Source organism: Siphateles boraxobius, unplaced genomic scaffold (assembly GCF_051911475.1).
Source record: "Siphateles boraxobius isolate OS27281-9 unplaced genomic scaffold, OSU_SipBor_1 31, whole genome shotgun sequence".
In the NCBI taxonomy this organism is placed as follows: Eukaryota; Metazoa; Chordata; class Actinopteri; order Cypriniformes; family Leuciscidae; genus Siphateles; species Siphateles boraxobius.
Genome location: NW_027508931.1, coordinates 21893432 through 21917255, shown reverse-complemented (window position 1 = coordinate 21917255; position 23824 = coordinate 21893432). Strand labels below are relative to the sequence as shown.

Here is a 23824-nt window from a genome sequence, read left to right as displayed (position 1 = left end):
ATCCACATCTTCCCCCCCGCCAGGTAGGTCTGTAGACCCTGCTTGCAGAAGGGGTTTGCTCTTCTGCTGGTCTCTGTGAACAGTGAGGCGGTGAAATGGGTGGAGGTGGTGAAATAGGTGGAGGTGGAGAAATGGGTGGAGGTGGAGCAGCTGTGCCGCTACTTAGGATAAAAGGTGGTGGTGCGATAACAGGAGCTAATGGTTGGGTTAAAAGTTTGCCTCTATTTTTATGAGCATCTTCCTCCCCGCTCTCATCAGAGTCTCCCAAGAAATGACTATAAATTAGGGTGGAAAAAAACAAGCAGTATACATCTTATTAATTACTCTTATTAATAATAAATGTAAAGCCTTCCTGTAGCTCAAACAGTAGAGTGTTGGCGCTTGCAATGCTAAGGTCATGGGTTCGATTCGCAGGAAAAGCAAGATCTGATAGGAATGCAAATGGGTACCTTGAAATGCAATGTAAGTTGCTTTGGATAAAAACGTCTGTCATAAACATTTTCATTGGCCTAAGAACTTAAAGCTCCAGTAGGTAGCTTTTGTAAACAAATATTTGTTAAAACTGTCATTATGTCCTGAAAGTAGAATATGAGACAGATAATGTGTGAAAAAATCAAGCTCCTCTGGCTCCTCCCAGTGGTCCTATTGCCATTTGCAGAAATACACCGTTCCCGGTCAGAAACAACCAATCAGAGCCAGGAGGAATGTCTTAGCAGTGTCAATCACGCTCGTGTACGCGCTGATCACCCCTCTTCTGCACAGCGCGAGCGCGTACCGTCGTTCGTGACTCTTCTGTTCGAACTCGTTCATCCAAATTAACAAATCTTTTTTCGAGTCATTTCGTTCATTCAACGAACGAAATGACTCGAAAAAAGATTAGTTCATTTTGAACGAGTCTTTTTCGGAGTCATTTCGTTCATTCAACGAACAAAATGACTTGAAAAAAGATTTGTTCATTTTGATGAACAAGTTCAAACAGGAGAGTCACAAACTTGCATCACAGAACAGAGCAAGGCGAGCATTTGTGCTTATAAAACTAAGTTTTTCATTTATTTTTAAAATGGCCGATCGTTTCGCTAGATAAGACCCTTATTCATCGTCTGGTATCGTTTAAAGCCCTTTGAAGCTGCACTGAAACTGTAATTTGTTCCTTGAAACCTTGGTCCTGTGTCCCATTGAAGTCCATTATATGGAGAAAAATCCTGGAATGTTTTCATCAAAAACCTTAATTTCTTTTCGACTAAAGAAAGAAAGACATGGACATCTTGGATTACATGGGGGTGAGTAAATTATCAGCAAAAGTGTTTTTAAAAGTGAACTAATCCTTTAACGTTATCTTACTAGCTATTTATAACTTATAGAAAGAGTGCAACGTTATAAAGTTACATGTATTGCAAAATACATAATGATTTGAGGACCAAGTTTGTAGTCAAAGTATGGGCAGGCCATAGTCAATGTAAAGCATATTGTTGATGTTTCGTCCCTATTATTGAATGTTCCATAACTGTTTATAATCCGCCGTCATCGGTGGTCCTGCTTACTAGCCTGCGCGTTCACGGCAGGCTCCGCTGTGGGGGAGGAGCTGTGGAGGGAGGGCTGTAGCGCAGCAGAGAGCAAGGGGGTTGGACCTGTAAGTTGTGCTTGTTCAAATTTTCAGGCTAAGTCAACATTTTCTCAAAACTACCTACTGCAGCTTTAAGTTGTAAATCAGTGAAATTGGTTGAGAATGGTTTCTCTGAGAAACCAGAAAACATACTGTCCATTTAACTCTATTTAAGCTGGCTTTACGTGTGGTGGTTGTCGGGTTCATCATATCATAAAACTAAATTATGTTTTTGAGAAAATATAGAGGCCAAAAAGTTAATGTAAAATATAAAGGATAATATACGTATACTAACATCGGCTTTGGCCTTCTTTTTGGCCGAATCTCCTCCTCTTCCTCTTCAGACTGTAGATCTGATGTGTTGCACTTTAGAGCTTTCTTCAAAAGTTGTCGTGCCACAAAGTAGTCATCTAAAAATTAAATAGCCTACATGTTAAACTTCAGTGGACCTTCAAATTAATAGAGTAAAAAAGAACAGAACTATAGACAACAGAACATTATGAGACAATGTAATTAAAAGGGTTTTCTCATATAACATATTGCCAAAATACTTTGATATTTGCTTACAAAAGCCATTTAGGTTATTTAAAATGAAAATACCACATGATTTAATAACTCTGGCATCATATTTTTTCCAGTCAGGTCCAGGTTCCTCAGAATTTTTCACTGCCCTGTTCACTCTCTCATCATTTTTGTAGTTTGGCCAGTAGGTAACTCCATCACTGTACCAATTTTGTGGCACTACTGCTACGGTTTTGTTTAGCAGGAACTCAATTAAGTGAAACATCCTTAAACGAGAAGTAACAAACAGCACCAGAGAAATTTAACTTCCTGTTTCAAGAACAGGTCAGTACATCTACCTTGGGTTATTTCACCAAGTGCATGGTGTAATTGCATATGGGTCACTTTTAAATGAAAGAAGCTGGTCCAAAAAATTCAGATATGGTCAACAAATCAGAATTGGGCATCAAGACCTGCAGTGTAAATGTGGCCTTATTGAACTCAATTGAATCAACAATGAACTGTCAACTTACTGTGAAGTTGCTTTGAAACAATATGTATTGTATAAAGTGCTATATAAACAAACATGACTTTGAACACATTGAACAAGCAACTTACAGTAAAGTACTTACAGTTAATTGTTATCCAGCTTCGGACTGCAGTGTTTGTGATGATGCATGGTAATGTCATTTTTTGTCATTGTATCTGGTCCTAATTCTATATAAACACCTGTCATCAAAACTAATGTGCAACCGCATCCATTCTTACAGCTAATATGAGAACACAAGAGCTAAAACTAAAAGTACCATTCTCCCCAGAAAAAAATAACTAAGCTAAGAATGAATAATCTGAAAATGCCTTTACCTTTTAACTGGTAATTATAAAAAAGGAAAAACTGATAAGCCTCTTTAACCTTAAAGTTTTAGTTCACCCAATAATAAAAAATAAAATAAAATAATAAAAATTGAGAGTGAGTAAATTATCTTAAAATATTAGTAATTCTTGGGTGAACTAAACCTTTTACCTTTGGAGATATTCCTAAAATGTATGAAATAAGGGTATGGCCACAAAACCATCCCTATGAGGTAAAACAACACATTTTTGGACAAGCTCTGAAGCTTTAACACACTTGTTCAGAAATCCAATGTTTCTGACATAGGCCTAGTATGGATATTCAGATAGTCAGAATTGAATGGGTAAGTGAAGAACAAAGACTTCTCTGAAAATTCTTTGTACACTACGTACACTCCATCACTGCATTCCACAATGTTATGTATCATACAAATCTCTTTTCCAATAACAAAGACATTATTCCCGGTTGAAACTTTAACAGTCCACTTGTCACAGGCCATCTCACCATACTGTGCTTTCACTGACAATCCATCTACAAGTGGCCCAACAAAGTGCTGTTTTTTTAAAAGAGGCACCATTTAAAGGAGTGTTAGTAATTCTCATCTCGGACAGTCGACGGATAATTTGGGCAAGAGGAAAGTCTGGTTTTCTGACAAGCCTTTTTAGTTTGTGTAGGTAACTTTCATAGGGAAATGCAGAAAATGAGTCAAGACAACCATGTCGTTGTACTTCATCTGCCAGATGGACCAAAGCATGTACATTATACACAAGTTGATCTTTACCATATATTTCCCCAAAGTGTGAAACAAAAGATCTAAGCAAGGTGCGAGCATACTGTGTGTGGCAGGATAGTCTAGGACTTACTAAAATAGCAATACCAGAGAAGAGTAGCATGAAATTGTTGTACATATTTTGGTCCAGAAAGGTACTTAATACTACAGGTCCTGTGTACAGCAGAAACTGCCTCAATTCAGTGGCCTTCCAGCGATCTAATTCCCTCAGCGATCTGGGCTTTCGAGCAAACTCCACAGGAATATAGGGACGCATTTCTACCAGTTTAGCGGACATTCTTTCAATTCTGTTTGCAGGTACTCTGAAATTCAGCGGACCGCTGAGCCAAATGTTCAACAAACGCCTAACCACACCTAAACAAACCAAATGCATATAATCTAGAGGGAATTGTGAAACCATGCCAACACTACTGCCATAAAATGGATGTGGGCCCTCATGATGATGCACCTCATCAATCATTCTTTCAAATGTATAATCTGTCCTTAGAGCTTAGTCTGTACATGGGTATGTCATGCGTCTGTTAATGTATTTACCAGGCTGAGAACATTTGTCACAACCATGGTAACCATTACGGTTCTTTGTGTTTTTAACAAAGGACCTGGCTGGTGTGTCACAAATGACTGTGTCCAGCTCGAGCTTCAATGGCTTACCCTCTATGTCAAAGCCTTTTTCAAGCTGTTGTAACTCAGTTACAAAATCTTCAAGAAACTCTTTTGCTGAGCTTGGTTTCTTTGATCCACAGAATAAACCGATCACTACTGGTTCTTTCATAGGAACACTCAGTAGCAGTCCAAGAATGGGCCACAGTTGCAGACTAGAGCTCTTGGACAAAGGAAGTCCATCAATGTTAATTTGTAACTTCAAACATAAATTGTCTGCAAGTGTGTGTATGTATTTAGACAGCGTAATTCTAAGTGATGTTAGAATACCAAAATAGTGGTACTGTCCCCCAGCTCTTTCTATGATAGAGTACTTTGTCTTAGTCCTAAGGAGAGTTCTAGCATCCTTTGGAAGATCAGGATGGCAAATGCGAAGAATGCACAATAGTGCTGTAAAAGCAACCAAAGAAATTCTAAAGTGTATGCCCCAGTTGGAAATGCTGTCAGAGAGTGAAAATGTCTCAGACAGTTCATTATCTGAATGTTCTGAATCAGATGTCTGAATCGGCCTATCAAAGCTGCCAACCACGAAACCCTCCTGTATGTCTGCATCTACCTCCATGCCACCTTCCTCCTCACTAAAGACTAGTCCAGTTTCAGTTGGATTGTCTGTACTGTCTTCAAAAAATGTGCTATTGACATATACACGTTCCCTATCTGTTGTTATTTGAAAGTCAGTCAAATTTGTGCAGTCATCCCTAATTTGTCTAAGTCGTTTATCTACGTCTACATGGGTCCTCCGTCTTAAGGTGGAGCTGGAGACAGGTACAGTTTTTCTATTCATTTTGTCTAAAAGAAACGTTACAGAAACACAAAATACAGATTGCAACAGCGAGTTGTGGAAAATAACTAAATTTGTAGAGTTTTTTCAAAAATAATTATACAGCAGGCATCGACAATAAGTAACCAAACCAGTACAGTGTTAAATGCTGTAGTGGAGACCAGTGTCAGTATTTGACAAAATATCTGGCTAAGTCAAGTTGGAAAAGTATTAAATCTTACTTTACTCAGATATTCGGAGATGAAACAGTAGATCAGACTGGTAGCACTTGAACGAACTGTAAGCTGAGCTGAAACAGAACACACACACACACACACACACACACACACACACACACACACACACACACACACACACACACACACACACACACACACACACACACACACACACACACACACACACACACACACACGCAGTCTCTTAATAAAATATGAAATAATTATCTGAAACAACATTACATGGGGAGGTGGTTGAAAATATATTTGTCATGATGTAAACCAAAATGAACTCAAACTAACCAAACCAGTACAGTGTTAAATGCTGTAGTGGGGACCAGTGTCAGTATTTGACAAAATATCTGGCTAAATCAAATTGGAAAAGTATTAAATCTTACTTTACTCAGATATTCGGAGATGAAACAGTAGATCAGACTGGTAGCAGCTAGCACTTGAACGAACTGTAAGCTGAAACAGAACACACACACACACACACACACACACACACACACACACACACACACACACACACACACACACACACACACACACACACACACACACACGTACAGTATTATATATGAATTATGTATATTACATGGGGTGATGGAACTGTCAAAATGAAACAAAAATCGACACAAACTATAACTTTATACTAGACATTCTGTGAAAAAGGTATTAGGTAACGTCAGGCCTAACATGATAATTTCTCGCCTGACATTTTACTGGAAAGGGGAGAAAATAATGTGCTCAGGGTTTGATAAAAATACGGACAGCAAACGTTAAATCACATTAAATCACCTCACCTCCCAGAGAGAAATAATTCCATCCAAAAAAAAGCTTTTTACCCAGTTATTGATTACCAAAAACATTTTACTCAAATCTCCGCTAAATCTAATGACCATTTGCTAACGGTAACTAAGTTATGGTTTTACACAATCATTTCAGAAATAAAATCATGTTGTACACGTACAGTATGAACGGTAATGTTACACTGTACAAATAAAGCATATTTAAACTATTCTTACCGTGTTCCGTGTTTGCCGACTCGAACAGCTGTTGTAGGTTTTTCACAGTGCGGGATTCAGTGATAACGGTGACAGTTGAAATAGGCGCGTTTGGTCAGCGGGTCCGCCCAGCGTCTGTAGCGAGCCCGCGACTTGACAGTGCGCTGTCAGGAGGCGGGGCATATTCTGTGCGAATGACCGAATTGAGTCTGAAAGAACAGCGGACCTAGCGGCTTGAGGGCGGATCCGCCCCGGAGTCTATTGCTATCAGGGTAGGCATATCGTTTGTTGTTTTTATGAGCCTATATTAGGGCATAAATATTAATTTGCAGTTTAATACGTTGCTAATACAAAGATATTTTAACGTTATTTCAACATATTTCAGTCGATTTTCACTCATCTCAGTATAGCATGGTTTGGTAAAAACTGTTCAGTTCATTCATTCACACACGGACGCGATTCATATTTAAACAGTCTTTTTGCGGTTTACATACACTATGATATCGCGATTAGAACAATAATAATAAAGAACTTACTTATCAGATGGATCTGTTGCTCCTCGGAATGAAAAAAAACAGCACATGTTCTGAGGTAAATGTCCCAGGATTACTCCTCACACAGCCTCGCAAGAAGAAATAGTAGGCTACATTAATCTGATGATTACATTTGTTGTGTTATCGCGTTTATGAGGGGCGTTGACACTTTGCATGTGTTGCTTCAGATCATTTGCGTTTGAATACCGCGCGTTCTCCGTGGGCGTGTCAGATTAGCAGAATAATGAGCTAAGAGAACGATAATGAGATCGGCTGACACCTCTCTCTTTTTTAATAGATTACATAAACAGAGAATATTTATTTTAGTTTTGAATTAGATATTTTAAAAGTACAAACTTAAATTATTATAAAGATATATTGCTCGTGCTTGTGTGAATAGTATTCGCTGAGCTTTGTTTAAGTTTAGAGACGTGCACCAGAAAAAAATTTAACGGAGACAGAGAGGCAGAAAGCACACCCTGTTTATTTTCTTCATTTTACAAAAGCACACGGTTTTGATGTTAATGTGAGTGTACACAAAAAAAGAAGACCCTCTATAGTTTATAATCATGTATTGATTTTATTTATATGACCAAAAATGACGGAGTATTTTAAGTCTATGTTGCTGCTATGTGGAAAAAAAACAGCAAAAGTTATAGATTTTGTAGAAGAATGGCAACGCCTTCCGAATATATCTATATGGGTCCTGTACATTATAAAATATTATAAAATATGGGTACCGATTGCAGTTCGGTCACCGACCTCCCTAGTTTGCTGGGGTGGTACCGACTGCAGTGGTTCCAGAACAGGCTCAGGTTATGGAACAAGAGGTACAGACTCTACTGGAATTAAGGGGCCATAGAATGTGTTCCCCTACCAGACAGGGAGTCCTGGTTTTACAGCCGGTACTTTATAGTTCCAAAGAAGGATGGCGGACTGAGGCCAATTTTAGATCTAGGGCTTTTGAATCGTTCTTTGAGGAGATTCAGGTTCAAAATGCTTATATCCCCATTATCGTGAACCAAATCAGATCCGAGAACTGGTATGTCACGATGGATCTAAAAGACGCTTATTTTCATGTCTCCATCCTTCCATGTCACAGGAGGTTCCTGAGGTCGCTTTCGGGGGCGAAGCATACCAATATCGGGTTGTTCCGTTCGGCCTAGCACTTTCTCCCCGCACGTTCACAAAGTGTATGGATGCGGCTCTGGCTCCACTGAGGCTTCAGGGCATCCGTATACTGAATTACATCGACGACTGGCTCATATTGGCCCAGTCTCGAGAAATGGCAGTTCGGCATCGAGATGTCGTCCTTGGCCACATTCAGAACCGGAGGTTGAGGCTCAACACTAAGAAAAATGTGTTGGACCCAGCTCAGAAGACTACTCTTCTGTGCGTGGTATAGAATTCGGTTACGATGCGGGCACGTATGTCTGCCGCTCGTATCGAATCCATCCTGGCCATGGTGTCCGGGATAAAGCTCGGCCAGGCCATCACTGTAAAGCAATTTCAAAGACTGCTGGGCCTCATAACAGCGGCATCCAACATAATTCCTTTGGGCCTGTTTCACATGTGGCCCCTTCAGTGGTGGCTCAAAGCCAAGGGTCTTTTCCCCAAGGGGAATCCGTTCTGTATAATTAAGGTTACGCGCAGATGCCTTGGTTCCCTATTAATATGGATGAAACCTTGGTTCTTGTCCCAAGGGCCAGTGTTAGGGGCGTCATGTCGCCGGGAAACTGTTTCGACAGACGCTTCCCTCGCTGGCTGGGGCGCGGTCTCGGACGGCCGCTTTGCCAGGGGTCTGTGGCAGGACCATCATCATTCTTGGCATATAAATTGCCTAGAGATGTTGGCTGTGTTCAGGGCTCTGAGGAGCTTCCTCACAGACATCAAAGGTTACCACGTCTCAGTGGTAGCTAATCTAAACCGATAAAGAAACTCAGATCGCATCCTCTATCCAGATTGGCGCATCAGATCATTTTATGGTCCCAAGGGAAAATATTATCTATAAGAGCAATATATGTCCCGGGGGTTCTGAATCAGGGAGCAGACATCCTGTAGAGGCAGGGGCTGAGGCCCGGGGAATGGAGACTCCATCCAGAGGTGGTGGAGTTCATATGGCAGAGGTTTGGACCAGTGGAAGTGGATCTGTTTGCGTCTCGACAGTTTCACTCCGGGGCAGGCCTGTTTTCGGTGCGTGGCCTAGTGGGCATTCGTTCCCCAAAGTGTGATTCTCGACGCAGTGTTGAGTTCCCTCGAAAGGGAACGTCTCGGGTTATTACTATAACCCTTGTTCCCTGAGAAGGGAACGAGACACTGCATCGTCCTGCCATGCCCCTCGAGGCCTTAGAGCGTCTTGCTTCACTGCGGAGCTGATGTGTGTGTGTGTCAGCGTCACTTTTATGCATCCGGTTATGCCGTCACATGTTACGTCACGACGCAACACCAATCAAGGCAAGGCAAGGCAAGGCAAGTTTATTTATATAGCACATTTCATACACAATGGTAATTCAAAGTGCTTTACATAGAAGAAATTAAAATAATCAAAAGAAATCAGAATAATTAAAACAGTTTAGAATAAAAGATAAAATACAGAAATAATCAAATGAAATCAGAAAAATTAAAACATAAAATAAAATAGCAGGATTGGATTAGTTTCATTCTTACTTCAGAGGCGCACGCTAAGGGAGCGTCTCCAAAGTGTCGATTCTCGACGCAGTGTCTCGTTCCCTTCTCAGGGAACAAGGGTTATAGTCATAACCCGAGACGTTTTTCCAGTTATTACTTTGTTTTTGTCAAAACGTCATACTCAATAAAAAGCTAATTATTTATTATTTATTTGGTCTAATATGTATTTAGAGTTTTTAAATCATTATCTGGCATTCTTAGTACACATATATGCGGTTAAATGTTGAATATTCACTTTTGTTCATTTTTTATACTGTTTCACGTGTACTCCCTTAAAAATTATACCATCATACAATGTTTACTTTAAGCCTAAAGACAAAAAAGTATATATTTTTTTATTTAACAAACATATTTTTGTATTAAAAGAGACTATTACTTTAATAACTCAACAGCACTGAAGAAACATATTGTAAGCATATTCATTTAAAACAAATAAAACTCCCTCTGACGGTAGTGACTTTAGAACTGACGGTGGTGACACTAATATGACGGTGGTGACAGTGGCCTCATTACAACATACAATTCTAAAATGTATTCCACTCAAGTCAATGGCTTCTTGCTTAACATGACTTCCTAAAATACATAAACTCAAAGTTGAGTGTAATGACTGAATCATGCCATTTTCATTTGGCTTTAGTCATTGGAGATGCATAGCCTACAAGGGATATTGTATACTATGTGCTATGTAGGTAGGTAGTAGGTGCACTATGTGCATCCAGAGTGACGTAAGCCAAATTAACATATCATAATAGTGAATTGAGAGAGAGGGAAGGCACACCTCATCCCTTAGGGTTGGACGATAGGCCGATGGTATAGTTCATCAATGGTTATATCGCAGAAAGGTCCAGTCTAATTATTTAGAATCATTTAATTATTTCCGATTGGCCGAGAGACGTCCTATGACGCACTTTGAGTGAGGACATCCATGCACATCCTCACTCGACCATAGAATCTTCACTGCTCACAGCTGATAATCACTCCACCTTCCTTTTCAAACTGCGCAATGTGAACATTCCAAGTTCAAAGACAATGAAGTTGCAGAGCAACCAAGCTGGTTGTTTGGAACAAATTTTTAGTGCAGGGGAAAATCTAAATCAATGTTATAAAAAACAATGTAATCGCTTTAAACGTGTTCAGATGCAAGTGGAACTGCTGTATAGAAGCAATATAGCGCTCGTATTCATGAAGATGTTCATGGATATCCTTATGGATATTGATTAATAGTAGCATGCAGTGTAGGTCTGTATGGAAGAAACATAGGGGGAATTACATAAATAAAAATATAAAAGAGGTTAATGACACATTACAGGTCATATTGGTATTTATTGTGATCAACAATTATATTCTAGCCTTCGTTGATGTAGTGTCCTGTAATGCTGGTGATGTAGAAATGGAGGAGGCTGGATCCAAATGCAGTGTGGCATTATTAACAAACTATAAACTCAGACAGGAACAGGTTACAAGGACTCGGGAACAGGTTACCAGGAATCACCAACGTTAGCACACATACATTCATGCAACAACTCACCAGGACAGGGCAGAAACACAGGGCTTAAATAATGAAGTACAAATGAGCTAACAGGATAACCAGGGGGCGTGGAGAACGAGAAACACCTGGGATCACTAATAAACAAGACAGGGAACCACTGAACATGACAAAACAAGACAAGACACAAAACCCACATTACGACATAACCCCCCCCTTAAGGGCGGCTCCTGACGCCCAATAACACCAAAAAAGTCCAGGAGGGCGGTCTTGGGGGGGGATGGGGGGCCAGGCCCATACAGGGGAACCGGACCTGGACCTAGGCAAGGCGGGCCTGGGCCGTGGAGCGTGGGCAGACCTGACAGACCAGGAGACCACGGCGGAGCTGGATGCGGGCGTGGCCACGGCGGAGCTGGATGCGGGCGTGGCCACGGCGGAGCTGGATGCGGGCGTGGCCACGGCGGAGCTGGATGCGGGCGTGGCCACGGCGGAGCTGGATGCGGGCGTGGCCACGGCGGAGCTGGATGACGGCGTGGCCACGGCGGAGCTGGATGACGGCGTGGCCACGGCGGAGCTGTCGGACCCTCGGGCGTCCAGGGCGGAGCTGTCGGACCCTCGGGCGTCCAGGGCGGAGCCGGACGAGGCGAAGGCCAGGGTGGTGAAGCCCCTGCAGACGACCGTGGCGGCGCAGCCCTCATGGTCTCCTCACCGGACCCTTGGCCCCCCCCAAAAAATACTTGGGAAAATCCACGGGTTCAGGAAAGGCCTTCCGGAGCTTGAAGGGCGCAGGCAGGGCGAGGCGCAGAGGCGGGGCCGGCAGGGCGAGAAGTCTGGGTACGCTCACTGGAGCCTGACGAGCCGAGCGAGTCCTCCTTCTCCTTCTGCGACGGCGCTTCACTGGACTTGACTCAGTAGACTCACTTGACTCAGTAGACTCACTTGACTCAGTAGACTCACTTGACTCACTTGACTCACTTGACTCACTTGACTCACTTGACTCACTTGACTCGGCGGCACTTGACTCACTTGACTCGGCGGCACTTGACTCACTTGACTCGGCGGCACTTGACTCACTTGACTCGGCGGCACTTGACTCACTTCACTCGGCGGCACTTGACTCACTTGACTCGGCGGCACTTGACTCGGCAGTTGACTCACTTGACTCGGCACTTGACTCACTTGACTCGGCACTTGACTCACTTGACTCGGCACTTGACTCACTTGACTCGGTGCTTGACTCACTTGACTCGGTGCTTGACTCAGTACTTGACTCAGGGCTAGATTCACTTGACTCAGGGCTAGATTCACTTGACTCAGGGCTAGATTCACTTGACTCAGGGCTAGATTCACTTGACTCAGTACTTGACTCGGGATTCGGCGAAACCTCCGCGGTCTCCGGATTGGCAAATCCAACAGGACCAGTGCGGAATACGGGCTCGAGTGGGCATACGTGAGTCGCGGGTTTGGCAAAGCTGCAGTGAGGAGCTGGCTCGGCCGGATAGGACGGGAACGTGGATATGGGACTGTCCACGAAGCAAGCCTCAGCAATGTACCGGTCCAGAGTCCAATCGGTAATGTCACTCGGCATCCATCGAGCGATCCGGTAATCCAGCCCGTTCCGAAACAGGCCTATGAGCTGGATTTCATCGAGCGTTCCTAGATGGCAAATGGAGAGGAAGTCGTTAGCGTAGCTTTGGACGGACTGGTTCTCTTGAAACATTACCGAGAGATATTTTCTCAGGGCCCGGTTGTTGACGACTATAGCAGAGACTGCTGGAGCGACTGCTGGATCCATGTTGAGGTGAGTTGTTCTGTAGTGTCCTGTAATGCTGGTGATGTAGAAATGGAGGAGGCTGGATCCAAATGCAGTGTGGCTTTATTAACAAACTATAAACTCAGACAGGAACAGGTTACCAGGAATCACCAACGTTAGCATACATACATTCATGCAACAACTCACCAGGACAGGGCAGAAACACGGGGCTTAAATAATGAAGTACAAATGAGCTAACAGGATAACCAGGGGGCGTGGAGAACGAGAAACACCTGGGATCACTAATAAACAAGACAGGGAACCACTGAACATGACAAAACAAGACAAGACACAAAACCCACATTACGACAGTTGAGGACCATTTGGAGGTTTTTGTCACCACCGTCAGACAGAAAACTTGACGGTGGTGACGTCTGACGGTGGTGACAAAAAGCTACTCTTTTACATGATATGCATAAGTTGTTCACATTAGCCATCTTGTTTCCTCTCTGTTGCTAGCAACTACAGACCTCTTCTTAAAAAGTATACATTTATGTCATAATCTAATCTAATATTTTTTATACAAAAGATACGGTGTTGACATGTTATAGTTGTGACAGTAGCAGTGTCCAAAAATATGAACAAGTTTAAGAGAAAATAGAAAACTTATAAGAGCTTGAGGATCTTGAAGCATGCAGTAGAGCTGAAGGTTTGAAAATGGGGTCCTCAGGGGTGTAGTTGCCTGATTTTATTGCTTTTTATAAATATCTGACGGTGGTGTCTAATATGTGGGACACATTTTGAGCAACCACGAAATAATAGTAAATATTGTTCAAAACTGTTTGTAGTTTTTAATACATTTTACAATGTACTCTTTCATGTGGTAAAGATATGTGACCCCGCCTGTGAACCCCCGGCTAAAGTCGCAGAATCTAATTATGAGAAACAGAGCGTTAAAGTAGTCATAGCCATAAAAATGACAAAAATAGGTCATGTGTGTTTATTGCTGTAAATGATAGATTATACCAAGGGTTTTGAGATACAATACTCACATTTTTATTTATAACATGATAAATACTAAAATTAATGATTTTATTGACAATACGTTATACTTTTGCGCAAAAAAAAAAAATACTGGACGTGGGCTTTCTTTTTTTTTTCTTTTTTTTTTTTTGGACGTGGGCTTTCTATACAATCGTCTCTGGATTTATTTTTCGGCGCAACAACACCTGCTGATTCTTATATCATTCAGTTCAGGAACTACTTTTCTACTTATTTCTATTAGAAAGAGTGTACAGACCATATTATCAATTCGCACGAGCGGCAATCAGGTCAACGCAATGAAAAAAAAATGCGACTTAAACCGGGTTCAGATGTCTGAGGAGATTGTTTCGTGTCATCGCCAAACATTTAAGAACAGCTTAATTGTTTTGTAGCTCAGTATTCTGCCAATAATATTAATCTTATTTTAAGGACATTTTAGGCCTGCTCAGTGTCAATAATATAATTTGTTTGCTGGATGGTAATTTACTGCGTTGTTTTGACATCTGACATGGCAGCACCGAAGCATGAGCAGGAACGTAAAATAGCTAATTGCTAACAGCTTGTTAGATATTAATCTCGGTGGAATTGCACCAAATTATGATTTAACCGGTTTAATAGCGGATTATTTTCTGGAGGATGATGGTGATGATGAACAGGACACATTCTTTGACGACACTGAGGAGGAATTTGATGGTAAGTTTTTGTCATTATTATTTTTTTTATGCTGAATATGTAACATAGGCCTACTGTCAGTGTTAAGCCAATGTAATGCTGACACAGAATTCATCCTGTGATGCAAAAATAGTGGATTTAAATGTTTATTACATTTCTTGATTGGGATTGAGTCAGTTTAAATTAATTACGTTTATGACATGATGTTTATTTGTTTGATTACACTCTGAATTGAAGCCATGGCCATATCCATACCTGTTTCTTGTCCCTATGCCCTCCCCTCAATTAATCAGATCCAGTCTGATATCTTCATATAAAATGCTTCATTATCCATTTTAAATGTGGATTTAAAATGGATAACCCCCCTCCCCTCTCCCCCTGCATGTTTAGGTCTCCATTTAAGTCTCTTGCTTTGAATTGAAACAATTCTCCTTGTTTTTTCAGGCAGTGACCAACATGATGATGAGGACGAGCCTGATTTGGTGATTGAACCCCAAACTATTAGTCTGATATTATATTTTAATTATAATAATAATAATAAGTTTTATTTATATAGCGCCTTTCCAGAGCTCAAGGACGCTTTACATTAGACAAGCAACGATAAAGGCAGAGTACAAAGACAGCAGGCAAACAGTAGGTAGATAGTACAGAAAATGAGAAATTAGAAGAAAAAAAAAGAAAAAAGAAAAAAAACATTCCAGTACAACTTAAGAGTTATGACATTCAGCAAATAAATGAGTTTTGAACATGGATTTGAATTCAGAGAGAGTGTTAACAGGACAGAGTGATCGGGGTAGAGAGTTCCATATTTTGGGTGCTACAACACTGAATGATCTGCCCCCCATCGAAACAAGGCGATGCCGAGGGGCGACGAGAAGGCTAGAGTCGGAGGATCGTAGAGAGCGAGTCGGTGCGTAGGGGTGAAGCAGATTACTGAGATATGGGGGGAGCCAAGCCGTGCAGAGATTTAAAAGTGAGAAGGAGAATTTTTAATTTAATATGGTAAGCCACAGGAAGCCAGTGAAGATCATGCAAAATTGGAGTGATATGTGCAGAACGCTTGGTGTGGGTGAGTATTTTGGCAGCAGAGTTTTGAATGTATTGCAGTTTGGAAATGGAGCTAGCAGGAAGGCCAAAAAAAGTGCATTGCAGTAATCGAGACGTGATGTGATAAATGCATGGATGACAGTTTCAGCGTCTGAGATACTGATGAAGGGACGGAGCTGAGCGATGCGGCGTAGATGAAAGAATGCTGATTTAGTGATAGAATTAATGTGAGAATGGAAAGATAGAGAGGAGTCAAATATTACACCATGACTTTTAACAGTACTAGATGGTTTGATGTGAGAGCCAGCGAACTCACAGGTGAAGTTAGTAGGAATTTTGTTAGTGAGTGACGGAGGTCCGGTAAAAATAATCTCAGTTTTATCCATGTTAAATTTTAAAAAATTTGAATTAAGCCAATCTTTTATTTCATGCACACAAGCAGAGATTTTGTCAGTTGTGATAGATAGAGTCGATGTACAGGTAGTATATAATTGAATGTCGTCAGTGTAAAAATGATAATTAAAACCATGATGGCGGAGGATCTGACCAAGAGGTATTATATAAATTATGAATAGTAATGGCCCTAAAACGGATCCCTGTGGGACACCTTGCTTCAGGGGGACAGTAGATGAACAAAAATCTTGAACTGAAATGTAGAACTGTCTATCAGAGAGATAGGAAGAAAACCAAGAAAGAGCAGCACCAGAAATACCCACATCCAAAAGGCGAGAAATGAGTAGTTGATGGGAGACAGTATCGAAGGCAGAGCAGAGGTCCAGCAGCAGGAGCATAGACAGAGAACCAGAGTCACCAGAGAGAAGCAGATCATTGAGTACCTTAACTAGTGCAGTTTCAGTACTATGTAGAGGGCGGAAACCAGATTGAAGAGGATCAAAAAGATTATTTTCGACTAGGAGCTGGGAGGCAACAGTACTTTCTAGTAATTTAGCGTTAGTAATTTTGAGTGGCAGAGGGAATGAAGCAGAGGTAAGAGATGCATTGATGAAGTGAGAAATAGGTGCAGAGATAACTGAATGGCAGAGTTTCAGAAGAGGAGTAGGAGCAGGGTCAAGACGACAAGATGAAGGGTTGGATTTGTTATGAATGAACTACAGAGTTCATCAGAAGCTAGAGTAACAGGAGTTGGAGGTTTGGTGAGTTTGTTTATTGTGTTAAATAATGCTTTTGGTCTGTTACTTGATTTATTAATTGTGGCAGATACAAAACTAGAACGATCCAAGTTCAGGGCCGATTTGTAATGTTTAAGATGTTCAATAAAAGCTAAATAGTGAACAGTCAGGCCAGTTTTTCTGTAGTGCGCTCAAGCCGTCTACCAGTGGTCTTTAAGATACGGAGTTCGGAGTGTACCAAGGAGAAGAATGTGTGGAAGGGACACTTCTGGTCTTAACAGGAGCGTGCTTATCTAAGGGTGTATTCACACCAGGAAAGTCCGATAGTTCACTTGCTTTGGTCCGGACCAAATAAAAAAATTGTTTGTTTTTTTTGGTACGGTTCGCTTTCACACTGCTCTTTTTGCAAGTGAACCAAAATTTGTAAACAAAACCACACGTGTGTCGTGCCGACGTGGTGTCATTGGTTGTTGCGTTAAATCTTACCCAGATACAATAGTGCTATTTTCTGATTGGCTAACAACACCAGAGGAGACGCGCTTGATTCCTGCCGGTTCCACAGTGAGAGCGGCTCGGCCAGAGTTTTGGGCGCTGCGGCATATTAAATATATTACAAATAGTTTTTCAGCGTGAGAAATACAATGTGTGGCGGGAGAGCGTGACAAAAGACTGAAATGAGTGACTGTCACGCTCAATGTGTGACATTTGAGAGCCCTGTCACTCATTCATTCATTCATTCCATTCCAATGATGCACACACGACGCACAGAAAGACGCGCAACAGTATCGTGTGGCCAGACAGCGCGCCGGAATGGAATGTAGTAGGCTACAACAGATCACTTTCCCATAACGCAACTCCGACTACGGAAGCCTGTTAACTCAAAGGCGCAGTGCTTTCTTGCAATTGGGTCGGTTCATGTTCACACCGTAAACGAACCGTACCAGAGTTCGTTTGGAACCGTACCGAGACCACCTCTTCAGCTGGGTTTCGGTTCGGTTGTTTGGTCCGCACCCGATTTCGATTGCTGTATTCACACCTGCCCAAAAGGTCCGCACCAAGGGGGTAAACGAACTAGAGTTCGATTCAATCGAACCAAACAAGGCAGGTGTGAATACACCCTAAGATATCCGAGATTATGGAGTGATTGTTAGATAATGTCAGGGAGGGAGAAGAGATATCAAAGACATCAGATAGATTAGAAGAAGCAATGGAGGTACAAAATAATTCAGTATCAACAGCTTTGAGATTGCGTAGGATATAACAGTTGTTGAACATTTCTTAAGCATAGGCAAGCTGAAACTAAAATCAAGAAATTTATGATCAGAAATACCAGTGTCAGTAGAAGAGATGGTAGAGATATTGGCTCTTGATGTACAGATCAAATCAAGGGTATGACCACGCGTATGAGTTGGAAAATTTACATGCTGAGTAAGATTAAAACATTCGAAGATAGAAAATAACTGATTGGTGTTAGAGCAGACAACATCAACATGAATATTAAAGTCACCAAGCAGTAGAATGGGAAATGACAATGAGCAGGCGAGGGTCAACAGTACACTGAGTTCAGAGATGAGGTTGGACAGGACCTTAGGAGGTCGATAGAGCAGGATAATTATAATGTATAATTATTTTCACTGATATTTCATTTTGCTAATAAAGTTATACAAATCATTCAACTGAATTGACATGGTAATTGCTGCTACTGTCAAGCTCTTCTGGTACCCCCTGAAGGAATACAACTTTGTCAAATGTTTAATTTAGTTTCATATATAAACTGAGAAAGTTCTGTAACTTGAATTCAGCATTCAGCTGTGGAGCACGAAACTCCTGTCTTATTCTGTGTCTCTATATACAGCTGTCAGACGGGTTTGCTTTCTATTGTAAGTTAAATGAAACATGTTAATGAAACGTCCTGGTTGCGTATGCAACCCACCGTTCACTGAAGGAGGGAATGGAGGACGTAGTCGACGGTCAACTGAATTGGGGTCTCGCTAGAGAGCCTGTCTTCTTCGAGTACTATTGAACGAGCCAATGTAATTGGCGTGCGTGATTCGCATCACACACTCCGCCCCCGCGGCGCGGGTATAAATACGGAAGTGGATGCATGCACTAGTTGCTTTTCGTGGGGGGGGGGCCGAGAGTAACCCGGGGTCAGCGGTGGTCCAGCGCTAGTGGCAAGGGGACTACGTCCTCCGTTCCCTCCTTCAGGGAACGGTGGGTTGCATACGCAACCAGGACGTTCCCTTTCAGTCGAGAACGTCAGACGTAGTCGACGGTCGACTGAATTGGGATCACCCTTTGAACACGCCACTAACGCTGCCACCTTCCAGTGCCTAAACCAAAGCCTCCTGATGCCCCCGCAAACTTAAGGCGGGGAAGGACAGGGCTTAGGCCAGGGAAGTCACTGCTGTTCCTACAGGACCACTGGGAAAGCGTTCCCCGTACATTGGAAGGAAGGGACGCTGCGGAAGCCACATCCAACCCAGAGGGAGGTAACGTGGAGAATACACATATGAACTGGGCGGAAACCGGGCAGTCTAACATATGGAATGTCACTGGGGTGGCTCCAGCCTAAGACAGGGGGAGACACACCGGACAGTGACGGCAGAGAGACTCTGCCGAGGGAAGACACGGGCTCACCGCAGGGAGCCGTATCGTGGAAGAATACACATATGGGGTCACCGAAGGGACCGCAACATATGGACCCAGCCTAACACAGGTTCCACACTGCTTACGAGTGGTAGGCCTAACACCAGACGTTCCGCACGTCCGACGTCGGAGGGGTGTGGAGGAACTCAACAGGGTTCAATTTTAAGGGAACTCAACTGGAGTAGGAAGGCGCACGTATCCAGTCCATAGGAGGGGAATGTCGCAGCAAGCCGACACTTGAACCGGGCTCACGGTGAAACTGGCTTCATGAGAAGGGAGCCCACGGGAAGCAGCGGTTCAACTAGGTGTCGTCCAGCCCCCAACTCTAGAATCTGTTTTAGCAAAGCATATCGTCAACGCCCAGCGGGGCACTTTACACTCATCATAGAGGAGCTCAACACCTAAGTGGACATGTTGCATCTCGGATCTTTGCCGAAATGAAGGCAAGCACTAAGTGCAACTTTGCATGGAAACAGCCTTCCCTCTCTGCTGAATTCCAACAGATATTTGAAGAGCTGGTCTGAGGTCTATGACTTGCATTCTGTACACGTCCAAGCGAACGGACAGAGAAGCCAGGGCTGGATCTGCCTCCTCCAGGGCAGCGCTTGCAGGCTCACCACCTGCTCCTATTACGGGAGAGGTAGGAACCTTGGGCACAATCCGAGCCGGGGTCTCAGCTTGTGAGAGTTAGCCGGCCCAGACTCCAGGCACAATATGTTGACCGAAAGCGAGCAAGTCCCTACCCTCTAGTAGAGACCACGCGAGCAGGAGAACTGATATAACAGATTTTTTAACTCACTGCCTGCAGTGGCTCAGGGGCGGTCTCTGCAGTGCAGTCGCACCAGGGACAAGGCCCAAGAGGATAAAGAGGGACACAAGGATTTACAAGACCTTGCTCCTCAGGAACCTGACGATCAGAACGTGCTTCTGCATACTTCTGCAACACGATGAGCGTCGTTTAAACACCGAGGCAACATCATTTTGAGGGTGAAGGAAAACAGCCTACTGCAACCCATTTTGCAGGAAAGAGAGCACTGAAGTGATCGAAAGCTTTCAGGATCTCCTCTGGAGAGAAGACGCACTCAACGACTAGGTTCCACTTCTAAAGGCGTAAGCACGCTACCCAATTCTAGGGGGTGCTCGCAGAAGTGATGGTAACTATCACATGTTCTTGTGATAGCCACCTGAACCTCCGCGTTCAGATGTAAGACCGCCCGGAATCTCCGGGGGAAGAACGCGTGTGCCATCGTGCCCCGTCCCCGAAAGAGTTTTCAGGGGAAGTCAGGAAGCTGTTGATGGGAACCAGGTCTAGTTGGGCCAATAAGGGGCAACTATGAAGACCTGTTCCTCTCCTGACTTGGCACGTAGGTGCAAGCGACGGGCGCAAAAGACAGGAGCATTGCTCAACACAACATGTGAAGATCACTGGGATTCGGGAGCATTTTCTGCTCAGCACTTGGGTGTGACAAGTTCACTGAGCTTCAGGAGCATTCCTGCTCAACACCTGAGTGTGATAAACTCACTGAGCTTCAGGAGCATTTCTGCTCAACACTTGAGTGCGAAGAGCTTCACTGAGCACCAGGAGCATTTCTGCTCAGCACTGCGTGTGACGAATTTACTGAGCTACATGTGATGAACTCACTGAGCTACAGGAGCATTGCTGCTCAACACCTGAGTGCGATGAACTTCACTGAGTTTCAGGAGCAATTCTGCTCAACATGAAGAGTGATGATTTCACTGACTTGAGCAGGCGCAAGGCGACCATGAGTCGCAGTCACTTTTAGAAGGCTCACTGGGGTAAAACGCATTTCTGCGGGCCCCTGGGGCAACCCAGGGGATGGAGTCTCCACTTGCCCTGGCTATAACTGTCGTGGGACTAGATGGCGACACGATTGAGTAAGCGGGAGGAGTGGAACAAGGCGCCCTCAGAAGCGTCTGACTCCAAGGAGGAGGTGACGGGTGAGTTGTGACATGCAGGGGAAGCTTGCGCAACGGTCGCAATGTCTAACAACTCGAGGCACAAATGCCCGTTTTGTCGGGGGTCGCCCAGGCCCCCGTTAAAACACGCCCTTTGTACATGGCCCCTCTGTTGAAGAGGGTTTGGCAGCAGACCGGGATGAACTATAGTCACACAGGGTGAGCTGCTCTGCCACGGTCACCTCGGGACTCGATCGTGAAGCTAGCGCTGAAGCGGTCACATATGGAGGAAGCCAAGAGCTGCGACTTCCATATACCCCAGGAGCCTCTGAAAGTTCTTTCAGTGGGACCCTTTCTCACTTCAACACCAGCTGAACACATTCTCATTGGAGAGACGTGTCAGACCGAGTACCTCTCCAAAACTGAAAAAGAGATACTCAGCCCGTGGGCGAGATTACTCTCTTCCAGTTGACCTGAAGACCCAACGGGCTCTGGAGCACTCGAGGGGAAGGACACTGTACTGATACTCCACCCTTAGACGCAACACACAGGATGGCCTGCGGTGCGGGAGGTAGAGATCTGAAGCACATGTCCTTCAGGTCAAAGCTGCAGACCAATCTTGGGCCAAGATGGTCACGACTCACCACCTAGTACCACGAAGAGCGAGTTTGCGACTGGCCTTCGTACCGGCTGGAGGGCGGCTATATCAAATCCTTCGCCAGCAGGATAAGATAAGCACGCACAAGTCAGGAGCACTGCTCAACACTCGGTGTGATGAATATCACTGAATTTTCAGGAGCACGTCTGCTCAACACCTAATGTGATGACTATCAGTGACTTGAGCGGGGTAGCCGAGCCTGAGGTGGGGCAGCAAAATAGAGAGAGTGGTGTAAGTGTGCTGTGCAACACTTACCTGTCTCCACAAGCGGCAGGGGGCGCGTGAGAAGGCGGATGACCGGGTCCTCGAACGCACCAAGCTGCATGCTGGCGACCAAGGGGGAGCTGAGGGGTGTAAGGCTATACAGGGTCACACCCGCCAGGCTGGCCCTCTTGGAACCCAGGAGCAGATGAAATTGCTCTCTCTTTGAAGTGTGGGTACCTCTTGCTCCGCTTTTTTATTTTTTTATTTTTAGGGAGCCAGCGGCGGAACAGACACACACACAAACAAAGGCTCCACCCGGCCCTCACCCGGGGGGAGGGAGTGATCGTGCCACTCCAAGAGCATCTCCTCCATTCCTGGGCGGCCCGCTCCGGAATGCTTTCGCTTTCGCTTGCCACCTGGCTTGGCAGCGCCTGGAGCGGACTGGGCGTCTCTACTGCGGCCGGCTCCATGCTAAGGCCTGGGTCGAGGCTGCTGCGGAGGGCCAGCAGGAGCGGCGGCCGGGGAACGCCCACGGCGACGAGCAGGCGGAGGAGCTGCCACCGGCGGCGGGTGGAGGCAGCAGCTGGCCACCGGGGCAGGATGTGCCGGATGACCTCCGTCTGCGCTTGAGCGGCAGAGAACTGTTGGATGCAGTTCTCCACCGCGTCGCCGACCAGCCCAACCTGGGAAATTGGGGAGACCAGGAACCGAACCTTGTCCGCATCCGCCATACCAACCAGGCTGAGCCAACGAAGGCGCTACTGGACCACGAAGGTGGACATCGTCAGACCGATCACGCACACTACGACACCCGTACCCCTTGGAGGGTGAGGTCGGATGCAGTGCGGTGCTCACCTATGAGCGCACGGTCTGGATTACCCTCGTGCATGCCGTGGGTGCCCTAGCCTGCAGCAACGCCATGGCATGCAAGAGGAAGCGGCTTGCCCACAGGCTTTGTAAGCTCTGCCCGTCGGAACGGACAAAACCTCACAGGCCTTAGGGGGGAGACGAGGATCCCCCCAAAAGGCAGTGGCCGCCGGACACAGGTGCACCTGTGTCGACAGACCGCTCCAATGGAGGGACACCTCGCAACCCTTCACCGTTCCTCCATCAAGGGTAATGAGGGGGAAAAGCTATTCAGGCAGTTTCTGGCAGAGAAAGATGCTGTTCACCACCTGATAAGCTCTCCATGCATTTCGGGAAAGAAAGGCACTGGGGCGGCGAGCTGAGAACCAGCGCGGCCCGCCCCAAGATACCAAACTCCAGATTCCAACCGAGACTGAACGGGACACGGTGGAGGTTCCACTCGAGTCCGGCAGCCTCGGCGGCCCGTTTCAGCATAGCTGATAATTCTGGATCCGGCTCGGGCAACATTGAACTCCCGGAGGGAGACAATGCAGCCGAGTCATCATCTCTAGAAGTCAGCTCACCCTCCGATGCTGCAATCGGCGTCCTGTCCTCCAGGGGAGCCCCGAGTGAAACCGCTGGCCCACCCATTACAGATGGACCAGCAGACAACACAGGAGGCTCCAGTGGTTGCAGTGGAAGGGAGGAGTGAGGAGCCCACAGGGAATGGTTACCGGGTGGGACATCCAACACTATCCTCCGGTCACCCATCCCACACAGCACC

General features: G+C 44.7%; 1 long non-coding RNA gene across 3 annotated transcripts; it reads right to left on the bottom strand.

The window, feature by feature from the left end:
* Positions 1–204: 204 nt before the first annotated feature.
* On the bottom strand, positions 205–5890 carry LOC143697152 (uncharacterized). 3 transcript variants are annotated; one of them, XR_013186194.1, is made up of 4 exons: positions 5805–5890; positions 5410–5477; positions 1899–2013; positions 205–275 (listed from the first exon to the last, which is right to left on the bottom strand). It is a non-coding gene; the product is annotated as an uncharacterized LOC143697152 (long non-coding RNA). The 3 variants fall into 3 exon arrangements; XR_013186193.1 differs by having other exon boundaries at positions 5810–5849; XR_013186192.1 differs by lacking the exon at positions 5805–5890 and having other exon boundaries at positions 5410–5523.
* Between the last annotated feature and the right edge of the window lie 17934 nt (positions 5891–23824).